Below are 26510 nucleotides of genomic sequence, written 5' to 3' on the forward strand. Positions count from 1 at the left end.
TTGAAAGTAAAAGGATGGAGAAAGATTTACTACGCAAACAACAACCAAAAGAGATCTGGAATGGCTATACTATTAAAAGACAAAATATACTTTAAGACAAAACTTGTTACTAGAGATAAAAAAAGAATGTTTTATAATGATAAATGATAAAAGAGTCAATCCACCAAGAAAATAGAACAATTTGGGCCAACCCTGTGGTGTACTGGTTAAGTTCATGCATTCCCCTTTGGTGGCCTGGGGTTCACGGGTTTGGATCCTGGGCACAGACCTATGCACTACTCATCAAGCCATGCTGTGGCAGGCGCCGCACATATGAAATAGAGGAAGATGGACACAGATGTTAGCTCAGGGTCAATCTTCTTCAGCAAAAAGAGGAGTATTGGTGGTGGATATTAGCTCAGGGCTAATCTTCCTCACCAAAAAACAAGAGAAAATATAACAATTATGCAAATATATGCCCGGGGTTGGCCGGTTCGGATCCCAGGTGCCGATATGGCACTGCTTGGCACGCCATGCTGTGGTAGGCATCCCACATATAAAGTAGAGGAAGATGGGCACGGATGTTAGCTCAGGGCCAGTCTTCCTCAGCAAAAAGAGGAGGACTGGCAGCAGATGTTAGCTCAGGGCTAATCTTCCTCAAAAAAAAAAAAAAAGAAAGAAAAACATTCATAATTGAAATTAATTCACTGTTATTAATAATTCATTATTGAAATTAAAGAAGGGCCTAAGTAAATGGAAAGACACTCCATGTTCAGGATGGGCAGACTTAATATTGTGAAGATGCCAATACTCACCCAACTGATCTACAGATTCAACATAATCTCTATCAAAATCCCAGCTGCCTTTTTTTGCAGAAATTGACAGGCTGATCCTTGAATTCAACTGGCAATACAAGAGCCAGGAATATCCAAGATAACTGTGATGGTTAATGTTATGTGTCAACTTGACTGGGTCATTGGATGCCCAGATAACTGGTTAAGCATTATTTCTGGGTGTGTCTATGAAGGTGTTTCTGGAAGAGATTAGCATTTGAAATGATGGACTGAGTAAAGCAGGCAGCTCTCTCCAATGTGGGTGAGCATCATCCAATCTGTCGAGGGCCTGAATAGAACAAAAAGGTAAAAGAACGTTTTCATTTTCTACCTGACTGCTGATCTGGAACGTTGATTTTCTCCTGCCCTCAGTGTTCCTGGTTCTCAGGCCTTCAGACCAGACTGGAATCTGCACCATCAGCTCTCCAGCTCTCAGGCCTTCAAACTATACCACCAGCTTTCCTGGGTCTCCAGTTTGCAGATGGCAGATTGTGGGACATCTCAACCTCGATAATCACATGAGCTAATATCTTTAATACACACACACACACACACACACACACATCTCCTATTGATTCTGTTTTTCTGAAGAACTCTGAATAATACAACAATCTTGAAAAAGAACAAAGTTGGTTCTTTGAAACTTCCCAATTTCAAAACTTGCTACAAAACTACATTAAACCAAGTCTGTGTGGTACTGGCATAAAAATAGACGTATAGATGAATAGAAAAGAATTGAGAATCTAGAAATAAACCCATGCATTTATGTTCAGTTGTTTTCAATGAAGGTATCAAGACCATTCAATGGAGGGAAGAATAGTCTTTCGACAAATGGTGCTGGCACAAGTGGATATCCGCATGTAAAAGAATGAATTTGGACCTCTACCTCACAACATATACAAAAAACACCTCAAAATGGATCAAAGGCCTAAATTTAAGAGCTAAAACAATAAAACTTTTAGAAGAAAACATGGGTGAAAAGCTTCTTGATCTTGGGTTGGACAGTGGTTTCTTAGATATGACACCAAAAGGACAAGCCACAAAAGAAAAAACCAATAAATTGGACTTCATCCAAGTAAAGACTTCTGTGCTTCAAAGGATACTATCGGAAAGTGAAAAGACCACTCACAGGAGAAAATATTTGAAGATCATATATCTGACAACAGACTAGCATCCAGGGTGTATAAAGAACATTTAAAAGTTAAAAATAAAAAGAAAACACAGTTTTAAAATGGACAAGGAATTTGAATATCCATTTCTCCAAAGAAGATATACAGATGACCAACAAGCACATGAAAAGATACTCAACGTCATTAGTCACTAGTGAAATGCAAATCAAATCATGAGATACCACTTCACACTCACTAGGATGGTTAGAATCAAAAAGTCAGATAATAACAAATATTGGCAAGGATATGAAGAAATTTGAGCCCTCATACTTCGCTTATGGGAATGTAAAATGATGCAGCCCCTTTGGAAAACAGCCCGGCCATTCCTCAAAATGTTAAACATAAGTTACCATACAACCAACAATTCCACTCCTAGTGTAGATACCCAAAGAAATTGAAAACATATGTTCACACAAAAACTTGTACATGAATGTTGATAGCAGCGTTATTCATAATAGCCAAAAAGCGGAAACAGGAAACAGCCTATGTGTTCATCAGCTGGTGAATGGATAGAAAAAAATGTGATATGTACATACAAGGGAATATTATTCAGTCATAAAAAGGAATGAAGTACTGATACATGCTACAACATGGATGAACCTTAAAAATATTATGTTAAGTGAAAGAAGCCAGCCAAGAGGACAACAAATTCTATGATTCCGTTTATGTAAAATGTCCAAAATAGGTAAATCCATAGAGACAGAAGGTAGATTAATGATTGCCAGGGGCTGAGGGTGGTTTGGGAGGAAATGAGGAGTGACTTCTAATGGGTACTGAATTTCCTTTTGGGGTGATGAAGCTGTTCTGGAATTAGATAGTAACGATATTTGTGCAACATTGTGTATATACTAAAAAAATACTTAATTGTACGTTTCAAAGCATAAATATGCTATATGAATCATATCTCAATAAAAACTGTATAAGAAAAAAATACAGTAGGGAGGTTCCATATATCCTCCATCCAGTGTTCCCCATTGGCTACATCTTACATAATGTAGCACAACATCAAATCTAGGAAACTGACATTGATACAATGTGTGCGTATAGTTCTATGCTTTTTTATCACTTGTAGATTTGTGTAACCACCACCAACACAATCAAGATACAGAACTGTTCCATCACCACAAAGATCTCCTTCGTTCTGCCTGTTTATAGTTACACCCATCCCCCTTTACCCCATCATCCCTAACCCCTGGCAACCACTAATTTACTCCGCTACTCTGTAATTTTGTCATTTTGAGAATGTTATATAAATGGAATCATATAGCATGTGACCTTTGGTATTGGATTTATCACTCAGCATAATTCCCTGGAAATTCATCCATGCATGTATCAAGAGTGTGTCTCTTGTGACTGCTGAGTAGTATTTCATGGTATGGATGTATCAGTTCATTTAACCACTTACCTATTAGGGGTCATTTCGGTTGTTTCCAGTTTTTGGCTATTACAAATAATGCTGCTATGAACAATAATGCACAGGTTTTTGTGTGGACAAGTTTACATTTCTTTGGGATAAGTACCCAGGAGTGCAATTGCTGGGTTGTGTGGTAAGTGTATGTTTTGCTTTTTAAGAAACCATCATACTATTTTCCAGAGTAGCTATACCATTATACATTCCCACCAGCAATGTATGAGATTTAGGTTATACTCATCCTCATCAGCAGTTGGTATTGTCACTATTTTTTATTTTAGACATTCTAAGAGGTATGGAGTGATATCTCCTCATGTTCTTAATTTGTATTTCCCAATGCTTACTGCTGTTGAACATCTCATGTGCTTATTTGCCATCCATATATCTTCTTCGGTGAAATGTCTCATGTCTTTTGACCATTTTCTAATTGGATCGTTTGAATCTTGCTATTGAGTTTTGAGACTTCTTTACATATTCTAGATATGAGTCCTTTGTTATGTGGTCTGCAAACATTTTCTCCCACAATATAACTTGTCTTTTAATCCTCTTTACTGGGACTTTTATAAAGCTAAAGATTTTAATTTTGATGAATTCCCAATTATCCATTTTTTCTGTAACGGATTTTGCTTTTGATGTTCTGTCTAAGAACTCTTCACCAAGCCCCAGATACTGCAGATCTGTTTTCTAGTTTTACATTTAAATCTATGGTCCATTTTGAGTTAATTTTTGTGTAAGATGTGAGGTTAGGTCAAGGTTTATCTTTTTGACTATGAATGTCCAATTGTTCCAGCACCATTTGTTGAAAAGATGATCTTTCCTCCATTGAATTGCTTTTGCACCTTTGTCAAAAATCAGTTGGGTGCATTTGTGGGTCTATTTCTGGGGTTTCTAGTCTTTTCCATTGATCTGTGTGTCTATCCCCCCATCAACACAACACAGTCCTGATTACTGTTCCTATTTAATGTCTTAGAATCAGGTAGAGTGATTCTTCCCACTTTATTCTTCTTTTTCAAAATCGTTCAGCTATTCTAGTTTGTTGGCCTTTCCATATGGATTTTAAAATAATCTTTTATATGTCTACAAAAGATCTTGCTGGTATTTTGATAGAAATTGCATTAAACCTGGATTTCAATTTGGGGACAATTGACATCTCTATTATATTGAGTCTTCCAATCTATCGATGCATTATCCCTCTCCATTTATCTAAATCTTCTTTGATTTCTTTCATCAACATTTTGTAGTTTTCAACATAGACGTACTGTATATGTTTTGTTAGATTTACACCTAGGTGTTCCATTTTTTGAGTGATTGTAGGTGGTACTATATTTTTGGTTTCTGTGTCCACACGTTCATGAATAGCACATAGAAATACAATTGGATTTTTGTATGTTGACCTTGTATCCTAAGACCTTGACAAAGTCGCTTATTAGTTGTAGAAGTTTATTTTTGTTTTGTTTTGTTTTAGGTTCCTTGGAATTTTCTATGTCAACCATTGTGTCACCTGCAAATAGGGACAGTTTTATTTCTTCCTTTCTGATCGGCTTGCTTTTTATTTCCTTGCCTTGCCTTATTGTGCATGCTACAACTTCCAGTTCTATGTTGAGTAAGAGTGGTGACACAGGACATCCTTGCTTTGCTTTCCATCATAGGAGGAAAGCATTTAGTCTTTCACCATCAAGTGTGATGTTAGCTGTAGGTTTTTGGTAGATGTTCTTTACCAAGTTGAGGACATGCTCCTCTATTTTTAGTTATCTGATAGTTGTTGTCATGAATGGGTGTTGAATTTTGCCAAATGATTTTTCTGTGATTTTTCTCCTTTTGCCTGTTAATATGGTGGATTGTATTGATTGATTTTCAAATTTTGAACCAGCCTTGCGTATTTGGAATAAACCCCACTTGGTCAAGTTATATAACTCTTTTTAAATATTGCTGAATTCGATTTGCTATTATTTTGTTAAAGATTTTACTTCTAGATTAATGAGGGATATTAGTTCCTAGTTTTCTTTTTGTGCTATCTTTGTTTAGTTTTGGTAACAGGATAACATTGGCCTTGTAAAATGAGTTGGGTATGAGTGTTCTATTTTCAGGAAAAGATTGTATAGAATTGGTGTAAATTTTTCTTAAATGTTTGGTAGGATTCTCTGGTGAAACCATTTTAACCTGGAGATTTCTTTTGGGGGAAGTTTTCAATTACAAATTCAATTTATTTGATAGTTACTGGGCTAATCAAATTATCTACTTCATATTGTATGAATTGTTGTAGTTTCTGCTTTTCCAGGAATTGGTCCATTTCATCTAAGTTGTCAAACTTATGAGTTTAAAGTTGTTCATAGTATTCCCTTTTCATCCTTTTGATGAATTCAGGGTTTATAGTGATATCCCATATTTCATTCCTGATATGGGGTGATTTGTGCCTTCTCTCTTTTTATCATTAGTTATTGATCTTTTCAAAGAACCAACTTTTTGTTCCATTAGTTTTCTCTATTTTCAATTTTATTGTTTTCTGCTTATTTTCTTATTTCCTTCCTTCTGCTTGCTTTTGGGTTTACTTTGCTCTCTTTTTTCTAATTTCTTATGGTGGGAGTTTAGATGATCCATTTGATATGTTTTCTCTTTCATAATGTAGGCATTTAGGGCTATAAAGTTCCCTCAGCACTGTTTTAGCTGCATTATGCAGATTTTGATGTCTTACATTTTCATTTTCACTCAGTTCAATGTATTTTACATACATAATCTATCACCATCTACTCATGTGAACATTTTATCACTTCAAATAAAGTGTAGAAACCCTACCTCCTTTTACATCCCTTTACACTTCCCATTTATAATATAACTTTCTTAAATATTTCCTCTACCTACATTAAAAACCACATTAATCATTGTTATAATTTTTGCTTTAAATGTCAAACATAATTTATAAAATTCAAGAGGAAAAGGAAAGGCCATTATATTTCCCCTTATTTTCACTCTTTCAGTCATTCTTTCTTTCCTGATAATCCAATATTTCTTCTTTTGTCATTTCTTTTACATGTTAAAAGCTCCCTTTAGCCATTCTTTTAGTGTAGGCCTGTTGGAAGCAAATTCTTAGCTTTTCTTCATCTGAGGATGTCTTGCTTTAACCTTCATTCCTATGGGATATTTTTGCTAGATATAGAATTCTGGTCTGACAGTTCTTGTCTTTCAGCTCTTGAAAATACTGTGCCGCTTTCTTCTGGCTTCCTTGGCTTCTGATGAGAAATTCACTGTCATTTGAGTTGTTTTCCCCCATAAGTAATGTATCATTTCTCTCTTGTTGTTTTCAAGATTTTTTGTCTTTAGCTCTCAAGAGTTTGACTAGATGCATTTTGGTGTGGCTTTCTTTGAGTTTATCCTGTTTGGTATTTGCTCAGCTTGTTGAATCTGTAAATTTATGTCTTTTGCCAAATTTTCAGGATTTTTGGCCATTATTTCTTTGAGTAGGCTTTCAGCCCCACCTTCCTTCCCCTTTCCTTCCATGACATGGATTACAACGACATGAATGTTAGACCTTTCGTTATAGTCACAAATCCCTGAGCCTCTTTTCATTTTTCTCAGTGTATTGTCTCTCTGTTGTTCAGACTAAGTAATTTCTATTGCTCTGTCTTCAAGATCTGTTATTTCCACTGTCCCCTCCATTGTTTTTAAGCCCATCTATTGGGTTTTTTTATTTTGGTCGTATTTTTCTGCTCAAAAATTTCTGTTTGGTTCATCTTTATATCTTCTATTTCTTTGCTAAGACTTTTTATATCTTCATTTGTTTCAAATATGTTTGTAATTCCTTGTTGGGTGATTTTTATGATGATTGCTTTAAAATCATTGTCAGATAATTTTAGTCTCTGTGTCAACTTGATTTTGGCATCTGTTGATTTTCTTTTCTCATTCAAATTGAGATTTTCCTGGTTCTTGGTATGACAGGTGATTTTTAATTGAAATCTGAACATTTTGTGTATTATCCTGTGAGACTTTGGATCTTATTTAAATCTTCTGTTTTAGCAGGAGTCCTCTACCACTGAACTGGCAGAAGGAAGATACCACCTCCTTACTGCCAGGTTGGGGTGAAAGTCCAGGTTCTCCACTCTGCCTCTTTTGATACCTCAGGATAGGAAGGAGTACCTCATTACTGCTAGGTAGATAATAGAACTTCAGGATCCCTACTAGATCTCCACTGACAGCGGGAATGGGGAAGGCCTTGTTAGGGATAAAAGTCCTGGCTCCCCACTTGGCCTTCTTTGATATTATCCCAGTCAGGGGAAAGGGAGCAGGATTGGGGCACCTTGTTATAGCCTGGTGAAAGTGGAAGTCTAGGCTCCCCACTCAGCATTTACTGTCATGAGTGGAGGTGGAGCCACAGTTTTTTCTGTAGTGTTAGGTTGGAGTAGAATGGTTATTGTCTAAAAGTTTTCTGTCTTGCTATACTGCCGCTTTTCTGGTCCTTTGGCTAAAAGAGAGCAGGCTTTTGTTGGGGATGTGTTTTAAATTTTTTGTTTGTTTGTTTTTGGTTGTGCCCATCGGTCTTTCTCTTTGCTGGCTTCTCTAGCACCCAGGGAACTCACCACCATATTATTCCTAGGGTCTCAAGTTCCTTAGCTGGTCTGCCTTCTTCTCTCCACCTTTCAAAATCTTTTTATGTTTGTTTTATATATAATGTCCAGAGTTTTTAGGTGTACTTAGCAGTAGGAATCAGGAGAAAAGTGTCTATGCCTCTCATCTGGAAGCAGAACTCCCCCTTTGTTACCTTTTTCTCTCATTTAAGAAACACCATAGGGAGAACCATGAATCTGCTCTAATTGGCTTTTACAAAAGGAAAGAGGAAAAGACAGGAAATAGTTTACAATCCTCAACTCTTTGACTATAATTAGTGAGTGACAAATAGCTCGTAACACCCAGAGTGTATTGACAATGAGATTGAGAAAGACTGGACTCTAGTTCTCAGAAAGGAAGATGCTGGGACAGTGATTTCCTTTCAATACCTGCAGAGATCAATCCCCTCCCACCTTCTAAAGTTGCTTCCAGCCTTCCTCTTACCCATGCCTACCCTATTTCTGGTTGGAGACAGTCTTGAGGTGGGCAACAGAACTTTGGTATCTGGTCTCCTCTGTCCTGTGTGTATGGGCACAGGGAACAGGCGAGGAAGTCCAGGCCCAATGCATTCTTCCTGGCCTTGCCCCTGGGCCTACTCCCTATGGACTCCCACCCCCAGCGGCTTTGGCCCTTGGTATCATCCCTCTTCTTCCACTATAGCCTGTCTTTTATTCTCAGTTCCTTCCCTGCAGGACCCCCACCCCCATACTACCCGCTCCCTAATGGCTCAAGGAAGCACATTCCACACTCCTTCTTGGGGCTGAGGCCAATGAAGTGGTGGCAGCTATTCAAGAATGCAGGTTGTGTTTGTGGGGGTGGGGAGGGACTGCCTGCCTGGTTGGCCTAGAGCTGGGGGTGGGGGATCCCCCAAAGGGCCACAGTTTTGAGGCCTGTTGGGAGAGCTGGGGGCTGACGCCAAAGAGAAAGCAGCAGCATGTGGCATCTCTACCCCTAAAGGCTTCAATCTGAAGTGGGAGTGTAGATATTTATTCTCTGTTTACTTCAGACTTGGGATTACTGAGGCCACTGCAGTCCCTCTTTTGGGGATGTTTGGCAAATGCTTTTTGGGGCCTTCTCTACCATATGCCCTAGTTGACTAGGCTCATTGGGACTAGCTCCTTGCCTGCATTGTAGCCTCAGTTTTTCCATTTGAAAAATGGGGCAATATTCTAGTAGCCTTCACGTTTTAGTTTCAGGGGCTTCTTTGGAGGCCTTGTAGATTCTATCCTGGCACATCCCCAAATCCCAAATGGTCTGATGGCCCTTTGGGTAAATAACAATTATTGTGACTGTGCTGAAAAGTTAGCCATTGTTGGTTTTTTAAATGTGGATTTGAATCTGCCATAGAAAATATACTTTTTAAAAAAAAACCCAATACCCTACCACATATTTTTGCATGCCTTGAATTTTGGACCTGCCCACCGACCACTTAAAGGCCCCACAGACAACCACTATTCCCTGGACCACCCCTGGAGAACTGCTGTCCCAAAGGAGGTCTGTGAATGGGCCTTAGAGACTGAGGTGGGGCCTGGGGAGACGGTTTGGGGAGAGAGTTGTCCTGGGACAAGGAAGTGACTCAGGGTGGCAAGATGCAGAACTCTGGTCGGGGGAGGGGCAGCGGCCTTCAGGCCTGCTCAGATAGGCCTACTGGGAAATGGACTGGGTAGCCCTGAATGGAGGTCAGACTCAGGGTGGAAGAAGGCAGCAGCAGTGATGAGGGCAGCAGGCTAGCTTGCTTGAGATGTAGATCTCAAAGAGAGGGAACCTCAGGTGGAAAGCCTAGCTCCCCTGCCAGTTGCTTATGGGACAAACAGATACCCAAACATCAGAGCTGTGGAGGGAGCCCAGAAAAGATCTGAGCTCAGTAATTCCCTACTCTTGGAGGAAAGCCCAGGCTCCCCAGAGGGGTACAATTCATTCATCGGTCCATTTATTCATTTACCAATAATTCACCTGTCTACTATGTGCCAGACCCTGTACTAGATGCCAGGGATACAGCTGTGAGCTAAACAGGGCTCGCCCTCAAGGGACTCCCAATCTAATGGGGAAAATCGGTAAACAATTATAATACAGTTTGCTCAGAGAGCTGTGAGAGCTCAGTGGAGAGGACCCAACTCAGATGTTAGGTCAGGGAGGCTTCCTGGAGGAGGTGACATCTAAACTGGGAACTGAATGGTGGCACGGCATTATCCGGCAAAAGACAGGGGCAGAAAGGAACAGTGTTCTCAGCAGAGGGATCAGCACCCGAAAGCTCTGTAGGCCACAAAGTATTATTGGCTCAGCCCCTAGGCATGGCCCTGGCAGAGTTTGTCATGCCCTATCCCCAGGCCTTTGGGTCATCTTGTGCCAAGGATGTCAGGGATCCTACCCACCTGATTGAACCTGATCCCACAGTAGGCTGAAGCAGTGCTGGGCCCAGAGACCTCTGGGTGCAGGTGGAAGGGGGCAGAGTCTCAGAGAGAGCAGGGCCAAAACATCCAGGGAACCAACCACAATGACCCTTGGCCACAGGAGGATGTGGGCGAGCAATTGGTTCAGAGAAAGTGACAGTGCCTGCCCTGGCCAGGGCTGCTCCCAGCATGGTGCTTTACCGTGTGCAAGGACTTCATCCTCCACCTTTGTCTGTGAGGCCTACAGTGGTTCTGCAGGGTGCACCTAAAGCAGGACTTACCACAGCTGGGCATGTGGGGAGCACCATGAGATTGACAATGACCTGCTTAAGACTCCTCAGCAGGAAGTGGTGGGGCAGGGCTCGCCCCAGGCCTGCCTCAACCTTTCACTGGAAGCCATGGTTTATGTACTCAAGTAGATCAAGGACGGGAACTGGACATGCTGTGATCATGAGGCCGTGAGGAAGAATATTTGGCTACCTCTGGAAGCTGCAGGGAAGTGCATCCACCCCCCTCACAGTTCACCTGGAAGAGGGAGGCCCAGAGAATAGCAAGAACTTACCCAGCATCCTGCCGCACATCCAGAGCTAGGGCTGGGAGCATGCGCTCCAGGTTCTCTCTGGTTGAGTGGCCAGCTGCGAGCTACAGGTGGAAGGAGGCAGCAGACCCTGGCTGAGCGGCAGCCTGGAAGGCAGACAGACTTCACTTCAATTCCTGGCTTGCCTACCCAATCACTGTGTGACCTTGGGCCTCAGTTTCCTATTCTGAAAAATGAGGATAATAAACAGCACTCATATCCTAGGGCTGGGAGGTCCAAGTAAGCCAATGGACAGGAGCTGGGTCAGAGAAGAAAGTGGTGGGAGGGAGACTGGGCAGGACCTTGGGAGCTGGGCCTGGCAGTACGACAGCTCCTCATGGGGCACTATCTGTGCCTTCTGATCCCCTCCTCAGAAAGGGACAGCCACAGCTTCCCTCCAGGCCTTGGTAGCAGCTCTCTCAAGGCCCACACCTGTCTCTAAGTTTCTGACTGGCCCTCAGCTGCAGGGATGGGGACACATTCCCTCCGGGTTGCACTGCTCCACACCTGGGGTCTAGGGGACCTGCCAGACGTCTCTGGGTCAGCTGGGCCTGGTGCTACCCCAAGGCCTCCCGTAGGTATGGGACCACTTTCACCAACTTTCGGCCACCCTCCTCAGCCTCCATCATCTCTGGGCACCTGTGCCAGGACCTCTGCCCTCAGAGAGTCTTGCTGTTTTTGGAATCCTGTCCCTGGCCTTCTGGGGTGGGCCTCTCTCCCTGCATTTCAGTTTCTGTTCCACAAACAGGGTCACTCCTCCTTGCATCCTCCATGGTTTCCCTCTCATCTCAGTGGCTGCCAGGGTCCAATCAATCAACTATTACTGAATGCTTAATTGGAACAGCTACCCTCCGTTTATAGAGCCTTCACAGTGGACCAGGCATGGAGCTGTGCACTGTACATTCACCATCTGGTTTGATCCTCACGGGATTACTATGAGGAGGGGGACTGCAGAGTGGTGGCTGAGGACATGGGCTCTGGAGCCAACACCCAGTCTCAATCTCAACTGCTTCCTAGCTGGGTGACCTTGAGCAAAGTGACTTCACATCTCTCTGCCTCAGTGTCCCCGTCTGTACAACAGAATACTAGTAGTAATTACCTCAGAGAGTCAGTGGGAGGCTTAATCCAAGTAAAGCAGTTTGGTAAGTACTCAGTGAGGGAGCTATTATTCTTGCCCTTTCATAGGTGGGGAAACACTGGTTCAGAAAGGGGCTAGGTCGGGGCCAGCCCCGTGGCCGAGTGGTTAAGTTCCCGCGCTCCGCTACAGCAGCCCAGGGTTTCGCCGGTTTGGATCCTGGGCGCGGACACGGCACCGCTCATCAGGCCACAGTGAGGCGGCGTCCCACATGCCACAACTAGAAGGACCCACAACTAAAATGTACAACTATGTACTGGGGGGCTTTGGGAAAAATAAAAAATAAAAAGGGGCTAGGTGGGATGGAGCCGGGACCAGAGCTCCCAGGAATTTCTGCTGCACCGTACTCAGGCTAGGGTGAGATTTGACATCACCTTATCCCCCCCGAAGAAATGGATGTCAGTTTCCTGGCCTGTTGCTGGAGATGGAGCCCAGATCTGAACCCCACCAGGTGGGCCTTGCTCTCACCAGCTCCTTCCCTTCATCCCCTTCTCCCTAGTCCCCGCCAGGGGTCTTGTTCTCTCAACAGAAGAATCATTCAGAATGGGTGCCAGTGGCCTGACAGGAAATGTCACCTTGGCTTCTAGACTTCCATTCATCCACTTAGCCTCTTCCTTGCCGAGCCCGCCTTGCCCTCCCCTTCTTAAACCCTATCACTGAGTCAGCTATTACCCTCCTTGGGAGGTGGCCCTCACCCACATGCAGTTTCAGCCCTCTCCCCTGTCCCATTGGCTAGAGTCATTTTGCCCCCAGCATGCTTTGGGCACTGGCCTCCTGGACTGGTGACACTCTCTCTTCATTCTCATATTCTCTAGGTCTGAAATATCTTCTCACTTCCTCATAGCTAAGTTCCTTCCCCTCCTCTTCTAAACCGTCCCAGGTGAAGCCTCTTTCAGGTAGCCCAGAGGACTAAAGTGTCAGAAGATGAGATGATTTCAAAGGCATCATCCTCGGTTGGCAGGGAGCTGCCCCCACAGTCAAAAACTGAGGCACCAAGGGCTCAGTTTGCATTTGACTCTTGTCCTCTGTTTCAGGGGTGGTTTGTCTCAGAATGGAGACCGGCTGGCTCCTGGGAGACTCCCACACACACAGTGCTGCCGTTGTGTGTGGAAACAGTGGCAATCTGGTTCCAGCTGCTGGGAATGGCAGGACCCAGTCTCTGTGCCCTCAGGTGACTCAAGTGTGTGCCAGCTGGAGGTCAGGGGCATGGACTACTTGATATTTCAAATCTCCCATCAGCCAGAATTATCAAAACTTGTGATAACATATATTATAGTGGAAAGAGCACTAGACAGGGAGTCAGGCTGACCTGATTAAGATCCACTCCCTAGCTTACTTGCTCATGTTAGGTGGCCTTTAGGAGCCTTGACGTGAGATCATGTGTGCAAAGCACTGTGCCTAGCACATAGTAATGCTCAATAAGTTGGGCTATTATTACCAGCCTCATCTCTCCATTTCCCCACACCTTCCCCACCCCATCTGGCCCAGCCCAGCCCCAGATCCCCTCGGAGCAGCTCATGTGCCCCCGTGCCTGGCAGGGCACCGTCCCCGCTCAGAGGGAGCTGGGCCAGGACTGCAGGCATCCATGTCACCCCAGGGCTCCTCCCTGTGCCCTCTGGCAGGCGTTGGGGTGCCAGGTTCACAGGGGCTCCAGCTGGCCTGGGCGCTGAGGTCAGGGACGGGGCCTTCAGCACAAGGAGTAATTGGCTCTAGGAACAGGAAGGGTGTGGCCCAGGGTCCAGAGTCCTGGCTACCAATCCCAGATTTGCCACGGACTCCGTGTGCCCTTGGGTGAGTCCCTGGTTCAGTCTATGATGTGGAAGTAGGGCTGGAGGTGGCTGTACCAATGGTCTCCAAGGTAGCTCCCAGCTTGGCCAGTCCATGGGTGCAAGAAGATGGAGGAGAGGTGGCGGGGGGAGCAGAAGTCTTCAGATTTGACACTCCAGCAGGGGGCAGTGCAGCCAGAGCCTGGCTCTGGGCCCTCTAGGGAACGAGTTACCACAGTGACCTTGTAGGTGGGGCAAGGGTTGAGCAGGAAGCCACCCTGTTGGCTGGCATATCAGAGTGGGAGCCAGGGGCAACCAGTGACAAAATGCTCTCTTGTGTCTCCATCCAGAACAGCTTCCTCTTGGCAGGAGTGAGAGTCAACAAACAAGGGCCAGGGCAGCCACAGCCCTGCGCAGGCTGCGAGGGCCAGGCAGTACCCCTGGGGGCCCTGGCGAGCCTAGGTATATTCTGAGAAGCTGCTGAGGCCCCTTGTCTCCACCTTTCCCCTTCTCCCTTCTATGAACCAGCCTGGACTGTAAGGGAAAGCCACACGGGGGTCCATCTCTGGTCTCTGATCCAGGCCTGGGCTGAGGCCAGTGTCTAGCCAGTGCAGACAGGGCCCAGCCCTTCCCTTCTCTTCCTTGGATGACCCCTCCAGCCAGGACCCAAAAGCTGGCTTTTTCTGACATTTCTGAGCCTGGCTGTCTGTAATCCAGGACTACCATCCCAGATCTGCCCCTGGTCTACTGTCTGATCCCTTTGCCTTTTCTGGGCTTCAGTGTCCTCATCAATAACCTGATGGATGGTAGTCCTGGTGAACTCCGAGGGCCCTTCCAATTGTGAAATTCCAGGAGTTGGAGCTTCTACTTCAGGTTCTGGCTTTCTTTGCCCAGGTTCCAGGAGAGCACTGAACCTGAGCTGCTCTCCCACCTCTTGACTTCCAGGCTGGGCCTTCCGCCATCTGCATTGGCCTTCCTACCCTAGAAGGAGCCTTTTTCAACTATGCCAATGCAAACCTGCTCTCACCTTTCCCAGAACCTTCTCCACATCACGGGGAGCCTGGACCACTGAAGTGTGTGCGCATGCATACCCATGAGTATCTCGACCTCTACCCATATCCATATCTTTATGTAGAGAGAGAAAGTCACTTCTTGACCCCTCTCCTCCCACATGGTTTACCTGAAGCAGTTGTAAACATTCTTGTGACCAAAATCCAAAGTCATCAGGCCAACTCTGCATGGAACTTAGCCTTTCTTAGTTTTGGTTTCTCCATCTGTGAAAATCCTCACTTCATAGGATTTTGTGAGGCTCCATTCATTCATTCAGCAAATATGTATGGAATGTTTTCTACGGCCAGGCACAATTCTAAGTGCTGGAACTAAATGAGATAATAATGTAAAGTGCTAAGTCCCACGTGGGGCATGTGGCAAGAGCCCAGTGAATGTGAATTTTCTCTCCTTCATCCAGATAGTAGTAGCTAACATCTATGGATCACCTACTGTGTGCCATGTGCTGTCGTAAGCATTTCTACTCTTATGTTCCTCACAACAGCCCTTTGATGTAGGAATTATTATTATCACCTCCGTGTCACAGATGAGGAAACTAAGGCACAGAAAGGTGAAGTTATTTGTTTGAGGCTACATGGCTAGTAAATAGCAGCCTGGCCCAAAGTCCATGTTCTTGACCACTCTAATATACTTCCTCTCTGACTAGAACTTGCAGCTTTTTCTGCAATTAGGGCTAAGCTCACAGCCCCACAGCCCGTACATACAAGAGAAATGTATGTGCACATCCACATACATCATATGTATACAGTTATGCTACAAATATTGGTGCTCTTACTCAGTGGCCGAGGCCCAGTGCTGGCCCCACAAACATGAGAGGGCACACTCTCCACATATTTACAATGCCTCCTCCCCACCAGACCCCAGATGCACATCCCCTACCCTACATGGCTCTGCCCCAGCCCTGCTGGACATGCAAGCATGCACATGCATGCAGACACAGTCTCACACATACATCCCTTCCCCAGCTTTCATGGCCAGGGCGAAGGGGAAGAAGGGAGAAGGAATTTTATCTGCAATTTGTGTGGTGGGTTCAACCGAGGTAGGCAAGGTCAGCAGGCGGGGGGAGGGGGAGCTGAAGGGAATTGCCTTGGCCAGAGACAAAGTTGGGGGGAGGTGGCAGTAGCAGGAGAAGGAGGAGGGGGAACCCAGTACCTTGATAACCATGCAAGGTCAGAGGGGGGAGATGAAGGGATTGGACTTGCAAGAACTTTCTCAAGGCATAAATTTTCACTGGCTGCCTGAAGCCCAGAGCCTGGAGGCCAGAGGCCGGAAACCTGAGCAAGTCCCAAGACAGCCAATCTCAGGAGCAGCAGCGTCAGGGCCCAGGCCTTGAGGGGGGGGAAGGGCATAGGGCTGCCCAACCTTCCGGGCTCCAGCCCTGTGCCCCCAGCATGTGGGTGAGGGTGGGGTCCGGCTCCAGAGTCTGTTTCCAGGTTACCCCGGGGTACCGGCTCCCTCGTGGCTCTTGTGTCTGTGCCTGTGTGTGTGCGGCGGAGTAGCAGAGTGGTTCAAGAACACGAGCTTCAGAGTCTGGCAGAGCTAGTGTCAAAGCCTGACTCCACAGCTTCCCAGCTGTATGACCTTGGGCACGTTAGTCATCCTCTCTGAGCCTCTATTTCCTCATCTATAAAGGGAGATCATTGTAGCTACCTTATAAGATTGTAAGAATGCACTGATATAGTGCATGTGACAGGCTGAGTGCAGGGCCTGACACATAGTAAATGCTCAGTAACTTAGAGGATTATTCTTATATGGGACCCAGCAACCCAAGAGCCCCCCAAATCCATGAGGCCACGGATCCTCAACTCTCAACCCCTAGACTCCTCCATGGTCCTATGTCTTCATCAACAGGCGTGGCTGGCTGTGCCCTTCCTGCACACTCAGCTACCCAAGAGCCCACTGAGAGCCCAGTTTGTAGCCCAGAAGCCCCACTATGGTAGCAGACACACAGGATGCATGCATACACCTTCACAAGGCACTTACATGTCCACGTGTGCCTGCACATACCTGCAGGTGCATGTGCACTCACACACCTATGCACCTACGTGGCATATCCACGTCCTCGTGTGTGACTGCACGGGCACAGGGGCCCACACATGCTCTCGGGAACGTATGCAGTAGCTAGAACACATGCATTTGTCATTGTGATCTTGAACAAGTTGCTGCCCCTCTCTGGGCCTCACTTTTCTTACTTGTAGAACAGGAATAATATTGATCCTTGCTTTAGCCACTTGACAGGGACCTTGAGTGGATCAAATTAAATAGTGCCCATGGAGGTGTGAGATAACCTGGAAAGTGCTATGCAAACATTGCCATTAGTCCTGTCAACTCTGCCTCCAAATATCTCCCAACTCCATCTCCCTGGTCCCCATGCTGCTGCCACCACTCGAGCCCAAGCCACCATAACTTCTCACCTGCCCCACTGCAGTGGCCTCCTCACTGGGTGCCCTGTTTCCACTGCTGCCCCCCTGCAGACCACTGTCCACACTGCCAGGGTGTGCTTTCATCAGCACATCGCTGGCGGGACCCCTCCCATTTAAGCCCTTTCATAGTTTCCATCGCTTCTAGTTTCCTCCCGTTTCGGGAGATGTTGGGAACAGAGAGCAGGCCCTGCAGCCAGACTGCCTGGGCTCCGGCTTCTACACCTGCTGTAACCTGGCGCCGTGACCTTGGGCAAGTCATTTTACTTCTTTGAGTCTCAATGTCCTCATCTGAGAAATGGGGCTAATAAGAGGTCTTGCTCCTAAGGTGGTTGAGAACGTTAAATGAACCGATACCTGTAAGACGCTGAAAAGGGGCTTGGCACAAAACCATTACTATGAGGGACACAGGACTGGTTTCAGAACTCTTCTCAGTCTGGCCTCTGCTGACTTTTCCAGCCGTGTCTTGAACAGCACCTCCTATAAGAGGTCACCCCTGAACCTTGGCCTAGGGCAGGCCTCTTAGTTACAATCCCAGGGCACGCTGGGCTTGCTCTGGCAAAATGCTCATCTAGCTGTAACTTCTTGTTCCATGTCTGTCTCCCTCACTGTCCAGGAAGCTCCATGAAGGCAGGGCCATGGTTATCTCTGCCCACAGGTCCTGTCACACAGGGCCTTCCCCTTAAATCCTTGTGGAACAGATGAACTTTCTAACATGTGTCCTGCACTCTCAGAGGAGGGCAAGGGATTCCAAGGAAGGAGAGGAGGACAGATGGAGTAGAGGCTGAGGACCTCTGTCTGGTGATGGCCACATGCAAAAGGAGGCCAGGAGTTTGGAGGAGAGAAAACAAGGCCTCTTGTGCTCTCCATCTTGGCTCAGAGCTGAGATTTTTGACTAAAGGGGAGTCCTCAGACTTTGCCAAGCCTGAGTATGGTTCAGGGGCCAAAGTATCAGAAAAGAAAGACTTCAGGAGGAAGGTGGGAATGGAACTCACATTTCTTAAGCACGGACTCTGTACCAGGAAGAAAGTTGTGTGTGTTTATTATTCTCATGTCCTGCATTGGAGTCTGTGGGCCACTAAAGCTCACGCTATCCCCTATGCTGGCCCAAGCCTGGCGCTGGTAACGCTACCAGGAGCAGTACTGCCCCCCTTCCCACGTGCTTACTTCAAGGGAAGGCCAGGAACAGAGGCTGAAGGAAACCCAAGCAGACAAAATTTGAGACAGAGACATGGGGACAGATCATGTAGAGAGGCAAGCAGAGTGCAGAGAAGAAAGACAGATGGGAGAGGAGGAAGGATTGTGAAAGGGAAGGGAGGGTGGGGGAATGAGAGCAAGAGAGAGAAGGAAGTGGGAGGAAAAGAGTCAAGTCTCTGCACATGAGTGGTGTCCTTGGTCCCCTCTGGCCCCTTCTCTGCTTGTGCTCATGCTGGTAATGAGATGGCGAGGTTGAACAAATACTCTGAAGCATGCTTCCGCCAAACCATGAGCCAGTCTGCATACAGAGCAAAATGAGAGGGCCAGGAATCTGAGGCCTGGAGCCAGCCGGTTCCTTTTTGGTCCCAGGCCTAGTAAGGCAGGGCTGTGGGCACTGGCTAGAGGCCACTTGGGGGCAGGCGCTAGTCCTCTGGCCAGCAGCAAGAGGCAGACACTCTGCTGCCCAGGGCCAGCCAGCCTCGCTGCCTTTATGCTTACTGCAGAAAGGAACTCTTTTCCAGGGCTGGCACAGGGTGGCCCCACTCCTCAGGATGGTGAGCGTGATGTTCCCTAAGCTCCTATCTCCTGGGGGCCCAGAGTTCTCAGTGATGGGGAACAGCTCCTGGCTCCTCTGAGCACCTTGTAGCCTCTTCTTCCCACACTTTTCCTGACTCCCTGCTCTGGGCCAGGCACTGAGTTAGACACTCCACGCATGGCTTAATTTAATTCTCAAAACCACTCAAGAGGGGTTCAGTGGCTTTGCTTTAGAGTTGAGGAAGTGACACTGAAAGAGGGAAAAGTGACTTTCCCACAGTCACACATCCAGGAAGCAGCACGTGGGACTTCAGTCAAGACCTGTCTGGCCGCAGAGTTGATAGCTCCAATCCATGATCTCCTGGAGAAGAAGAGCCAAGGGATCAGAGGTCCCATGCGTGGCAAGCCCCATGTAATGTCCGACAGGGAATGTCACAGCCAGAAGTGGCCTCAAGGGCAGTTAGTTCTAACCTAGTTCCTCAGTTGAAAGATGAGGAAAATGGTGTCTGAGAAGGGAAAGGGCTTGACTTGCCCAGGGCCACAAAGACTAGTAAGTGACAGAACAGAGACTGGAGCATAGAAATAACTCAGATGAAGATTCAGTCGAGTGAGTTCAGGGGTGCCAAGAAAGGTCTTTGACATTTGAATCCCAAAATGTCGGCATTTGAGGCTCATTTTGATGTTTTTGTGGAGCTAACGGGACCACGCATTGGGATTTGGGATTGTCCCAGAAGATCCATGCTGCATAAGTGCCACTTTGACCCTGGAGCCCTGCCAGTCCTAGGGCCTTGGGCTGAAGGGGAAGCAGGTGCCTTGGTCACTAACCTCTCAGGCTCAAGTTAGCTCTTACAGCTTCGTCCGAGAGCAGTGTCTCATAACGGAGCAGAAGACCAGGAGTTAATGCAGTGCCACTCCCAGAAGGGGCAAAGGGTGACCCGAGCGTGCCTCAGCTCCTCGTCTCAGCAAGCGCTGTGGGCCAGGGCCTTGGTCCCAGAGGACGTAGGCAGATGAACCCGAGGTGGCAGTCCTGGTTAGGGCCACTCCTGCCTGTGCCTCTGCACTTGGGAGAGCTGGGCCTCCTGGGAGATTTCCTTTGAACTCCCCTAACAGGGCAAAGCTGTCCCAAAGCCCCTGCAAATCTCTGCCAGATGTCCCCTGGCCACCTTCCACACCCAGGGAGAGATCTGCCCCGCTGGGCACAGGGAGAGGGGTAGGCAGGAGGGCCAGTGAGGGACCCCAGGGCTTGCCCTGCTAGGCGGCTTCCATGTCTCAGGGCCTGCCGAGAGGGAGGCTGGCACTCAGAGCCACGCTGCCCCAGAGCAGAGCCCAACCGGGAGATTTTCCTGGTTAGGCCAGTACAGGCTTACTCCAACTCCACACAGGCCTGAGGAGGTGACAACCCTATCGACCAGCTCCTCCTGGCCCCCCATTTACATCTTGATTACATTCCTTGGGAAACCGTCCAGGCCACATTCCGCCTGGCAGGCTGCTGGGAAGACCCACAGAACACTATGGCAACGCTGGAGGGGCCAGGCTTGCCGGCCAGCCGAGCAACAGCCCAACAGCCGTTAGGCTGGGGAACCTCCCTTCTAGGGCCAGCCTGGATTCCTCAACCCAGCCAACTCCAGCCAGCCGCCACTCACCCAGTTTGCTCCTATTCCAGCCCACGTCACCCCCCACCCCTGCCCACTGCTATCCCACCCCGCCCCCACCTCCACCTCCAGGCAAACCCACACATCCTGCGCCCTCTGCAGGACTGGATGTAGCGCCAAGTCCAGTGCTCAGCTCCCCTTCCCCAAAGCCTCTGTATTCCTCCAAAGCCACTTCCCCAGGCACAGATATTCAGGCCTCAAGTGTGGGAAGGGGCAGTGGGGGCGGGTGGGGTCTGGGGCAGCCTTTGCGCTTCCTCCTGTGAGCTGTCTACCAAGAGTGCTGGGCCACAGCTGTAGCTTTCAAGCCTTTTTCTTTCTTCTTTTCCTTTCAAAAAACATAGCTCTTAATTAGGACCCCAGTAAATCAAAGAGGATGAGAAACAATTGTCAAGTTCCTCAGTCTGTTTGCATCTTCACAGTTTGGTAGAAAATACTTCATCTTTTGTGGAATCCTAGAAGCACTTCCATAGGCTCTCTAGAGCCCCTCAGAAATCAGGTAAGGCTTCCTCCTCCAGCCACGCTCACCAAACCCTCCCCAGGAGAAGTAGCGCAACTTCTTGCTTTCCTCCTATTCCTCTGGCTACCTACAGCCCCTTAGGGAAGGCCAAGCGCAGAAGGGAGGGGAGCAGAGGCTGCCTCTCCAGCCCCTCACTCATCTCCCTGTTTTGGGGCAGTGGATGGACAGTAGTATAGCTCCCATACCCCAAATCCTCCTTCCCTCCCCTCCCCTCCCCATCTGCTCCCCTTCTCCCTCCGTCCCTCTGTCTTCTTCCTTCCTTCCTTCCCTCCTTCCTCTTTCTTCTTCCCTCCCTCCTTCTTTCCTATTTTCACAGCAGAAACCTTTCAGCAAGCAAAGCCTTATGTGAAAGTTCGATGTTGGATCAGGTAATGGAAGCCTTGCTCTGGTTAGCGGCAATGGAACCAATAGTCCCACCCACTGGGCTCTCACTTGTGCCCTAGAGGCCCCAGAGTCATCTTGGAGCCTCCAAGGAACAGAGTTTGCAAACCTCTGGCATTGTCAGCTCTGGCAGTCGATGAACAGATGCGTCTGCTTCCCCTTAACGTGTCCTCCCCTTTCTTCCTCATCTTCCCTCCCTTCTTTCCTCCTCTCTTTGGCCTTCTCCTCTCTCCTTCCTCCTTCCCTGCGTCTCTCAGTGCTCATGGGCCCATCTGGCAGGGCCCTGGGTCCTGTCTGCCACTGCTTTTTCTGCCTGAGGTGAGTGGGCAGGGGCCTCATTCCAACACTGGGCAGTAATTTTGGGTCCCTGGCTTGGCTAGACAGTGCTTGCCAGTCACGTGAGAGAAGCCCTGGAGCCAGGCATTCCTGCCCGGCCCTTTAAACTGTAATCAGGGCGGGGGTGGTGGCACCAACTCTAAAGGGTAGTTGGAGGCTTTTTTTGTTGTCGTCTGGAGGGACTAGGGAAGGTCAAGAACAATGTTAGATGCAGACAAATCCTTAGATAGAAAACCTCTCCCCTCCTGTTGTAGGGTGTGGGACCAGACAGTTGAGGGAGCTGTGGGTTGGGATCCTGCTTAGAGGCCAAAGCCCTCTCAAGTGCCATCTTGCCATGGAACTCTCCAGAAAGAATTCATGAAAGGGCCTTGTTCAGCCAAAGATAGGAGAAGGAAGGGCAGTTAGGGGCTGGGTGCCGTGGTCTGAGCCCAAAGCCTGCCCTTGCTCTTCTGCTCCCAGCCAGACTCTCGTCACCTGGGCCTTTGCCTTTGAGGGGCTACTATGGGCCAGACCCTGGGGATGTGGTTGCAAACAGACAGACACAAATCCCTGCCCTCAGGGAGCTGACATCCTAGTCAGGGGAGACAGATAATAAATGCATTAAGTGGAACGGACAGACAGTGAGAAGGGCAATGGAGAAAAATAAAGCAGGAAGGGGGCATGGAGAAGGTGGGGCGAAGGAGGATAGCAATCTTTTTTTTTTTTTTAAAGATTTTATTTTTCCTTTTTCTCCCCAAAACCCCCCGGTACATAGTTGTGTAGTTTTAGTTGTGGGTCCTTCTAGTTGTGGCATGTGGGACGCCGCCTCAGCATGACCTGACGAGTGATGCTGCGTTCGCGCCCAGGATCCAAACCAGCGAAACCCTGGGCCACCAAAGCAGAGCGCACAAACTTAACCACTCGGCCCTGGGGCTGGCCCCAGAGGATAGCAATCTTAAATAGGGTGGTCAGCACTCTCACTGAGAAGGTGACACCAGCAAGGGACTGAAGGAGGTGAGGGACTGACTGGTGCAGATATCTGGGGGAAGAACATTTTAGGCAGAGGGAGCTTCAAGTGCACAGGCCCTGAGGTGGGGATGTGCTGGCATGTTTGAGGAGCGGCAAGGAAGTGGGTCTACTGGACAGAGCAAGGAGAAGAGCAGTGGAGATTCTTCAGAACTTCGACTTTTGCTCTGAGTGAGTTGGAGGCCAGTGCAGGATTTGGAGGCAAGAGAGGGACATGATCTGACTGAACCATGTTAAGACGTCCTTTGAGTTGCTGAGCTGAGAATAGACTGTGGGGCAAGGGGAAAAGGCAGGAGAGTAGGCACGGGGCTCCTGTAGCGACCCAGGTGAGGGATGGTGTTGGCACAGACCAGGCTGGTGGATTTCTGCATATGTTTTGAAAGCAGAGCTAACACAACTAGATGTGGGGTGAGAATGAGAAGAAGCCGTCTGTATGCCAGACCCTGGATCAGGCTCAGGGCACATAGAGCTGGGTCGGGCGGGCCTGACCACGCAGGAGCTCACAGTCCAGTGGGGCCTATAGATCCCACAGGATGTCCTAGTGTGCAGATGATTCCAGGAGGCTGCGAAAGCCCAGGGGAGGTTCTGACCCTGCAATGCTCAAGAGGTAGAGGGAAACACACCTACAGAGGCTGGGAAATAGGCCAAAATGTAGTCAAGAGTCCTGAAGAATCTCAAACAAAGGCAAAAGAGGTGGTGTGCCTGGACTGTGGAGAGCAGCCTGATTTCTGCCTCAAAGTCATGTACTCCTTTTCTTTCAGGGCTGGAGGGAAACTGGAAGCCTTCAAAGCTAGTTCCTTGTGAGACTCCCTCAGCCACTCCCTTATTTGCTGAGTCAGTCAACAAACATGGATTAGCCACCCCTAAACTGTGCCAGCTGAGCTGAGCTGGCTAGCCGGTCTCTGCCATCCTGTAGGAATACAAGACTTCCTGGGGAGAAGGACAAAAGGGAGAAGTTGCAGCAGTAGGTCAGTTAGAGCCTGCAAGTTAGTGCTGGGGCCGGGGACCTGGGCTGGCACCAAAGGCATGGCTAGTTTTCCTATCAAAGCCATCTCCCAGACCAGGTCCCTCCTTCCCTTTGCTCTGGCCATCTCCATGGACTCCAGCCACCCCTACTCCCCGGTTCTCCGGAGGGCGGGAGTACAGGGTGCAGGGCTGTGCTGATCATGAGCCTGAGGGAGGGTGGCTGGAGCAGACGCCAAGGCCACCCCAGCTGAGAGACATAGGCCCCTTAGCCCTGTGAGAGGAAAGGGCCAACGTCCCTTGGCCCGTGCCTGATGCAGGACCTCAGTTCTATGCTCCTCAGGCCGGAGGAGTGTGGACTCAGGAATGACACACTGTTGAATCTGCTAGTACAGGGCAGAGAGCCAGTGGGGCAGTGCCCACCATCCTCTGCCATCATCCCACTTCACATACTTGTGTCAGAAAGTATATCAGTAGTTCCAGGTTCCGGAAGGCCTGGTAACAATGACGTCAATAACTATCGTTGGTCGAGTCTTTCTGTATGCAGGCTCTGTGCTGGACGCTTTACACGTGTTATCTCGCTCCAAGCCCCACAGCTGGCCAATAAGATGCATGCTATTAGTATGCCCATTTTAGAGATGAGAAAACCCCAGCTGAGAAAAGTTAAGTTCCCTGCTCAGTGCACAGAACCAGGAAGAAGCAGAGCTGGCGGTCGGACCAATCCAGGGGCACATGCCCGTCTTGGTTAAGGGTGATGTAACTGTGAGCCCAGAGTCACAAAGCCAAAGGCCCCTGGCCGCTTCTGATTAGGAGGAGTAGATGATGAGGATGGAAGCCCCTCTTACTGGGACTGTTCTCCCCTCTCCTCCCCCACCCCACCGCACCCAGGCTTCCCTCCCCCTTGCTTTTCTCTTCCCTCCTTGTTGATTATGCTGAGGTTGTGGAGGCCAAGGCAAGGGGCCCGCCATCTGCCAGATCTAGAGATTCAAGGCCTGGGGCTGGGGAATCCAGGAGGGAAAATGTTTTGGCTTGAAGATCCGGGGCAGAATGGGGAATCGGGAGGGGGGTGTCCCAGGGAAGGAGGATCGTGCTACAGACTTGGGTGAAGCCCCTCAAAGCTGCAATGAGGGTCTGACCTGGCTCCAAACCACTGTGGTCTGGCTCCTTCTTGTTACCAAGAAATGATGAATTTGAGAAATTACTGGAAGGATTGGGGGAAACAATGAATTTCCTCATCCATACTTGGGGTGGGCTTGGGGAGTGGGGAGGCCTCTCCAAAGACCTTGAGCCCCATTCCTCAAAATTCCTCACAAAAGCCTTATGGGGTATATATCATCACTGTGTCTGTTTTTAAAATGAGGAAGCTGAGGCATAGGGAAGTTTGGGAGCTTTCCCAAAGTCATGTAGTAAGTGCTGGAGTCCAGATTAGAACCCAGGTAGTTTTGCCTTCTGCTTAACTAGTTAAGTGGTTGCCATCTGCTTAAGCCACTGCTCTGGGCCTCAGTGGGTGACTAGCTCAAAGGACCTAGCTGAGGTACCTCCTGAGTTCCTCCTCTGGGGGGTCAGAGGAACATGGCAGAGCCCCAGGAAGCCCAGCTCTGCCACTCCCGATCCACATGGGGAAGCATGGGCAAGCTACTTCATTCCTCTGAGCCTCAGTCCCCTCATCTATAAAATGGGGCAATAGGATGACTCCAGCAAAGTTGTAGACGAAAGTACCTCTTCCCTGTTCCCCAGGAACAATCGCTGCCTCAGCTCCACATTGTTGAGACTCGACTGGAGCTGACTGTGGGAGCTGCTTCACACACAGCCACAGGTTGGCTGCACTTGGGGAGGTGGGGCTGGCAAGAGTGGAGCTAGGATCTGGCCCTGATCTCCTCTCCTGCTTCTGGGCTCTGATTGGTAACGGTGCCCCAGTCCCAGCCTTGCCCGCCCTACTCTGGTCCCTGGGTGCCCTGTCTAATGCCTTGGTGACCTGTCCAGTCCCCTGAAGCTCTGAGGACTGAGCTTTACCTTGCCCTTGCTGGTCCCCTCAAGGTCTAGAGTCCAGCCTCCCAGCCCTGACTTGGGTCCTGCTGCCACCCCCTGACCTGCCCACTGGACTGCCTGGCATCACCTACCCCTGAATTCCTTGCCTGTTGCTGTGTCCTCCCTGCCGGACCTCCTGTGGGACCAGGAGATCCCTCAGCGTCCTGCAGGTCCCCCTGACTGTGGCCACAACCCTCCAGACAGCCTGTTGTGCAGAGGAAAGACTTAGTTCCTCTCCTCTTCTCTCTGTCAAGTGGGTAAGGCACTGCATTACAAGGAAAAAGGAGCAAGGGGTGTCCTACACTCAAGTGCAAGACTCAGTGCTTAGGAGCCAGAGAAACGTCCTATCCACCACTGGCATTCCCTTAAATCCCCCTGTCCTGGCCGGGCCCTGGGGGAGGGAGGAGTGCAGAGAGCAGTGCCGGGAGGCTGCTTCTCTACCTTGTGGACTCGATCTAGTTTGTGCCTGACTCCAGGAGGTAGAGGTCAAATCCCAGCCACAGAGGAGCAGAGAGAGAAGAAAAGAGGGAGGAGGAGGAAATGCGATGAG

Source organism: Equus caballus, chromosome X (genome assembly GCF_041296265.1).
Source record: "Equus caballus isolate H_3958 breed thoroughbred chromosome X, TB-T2T, whole genome shotgun sequence".
Classification (NCBI taxonomy): Eukaryota; Metazoa; Chordata; class Mammalia; order Perissodactyla; family Equidae; genus Equus; species Equus caballus.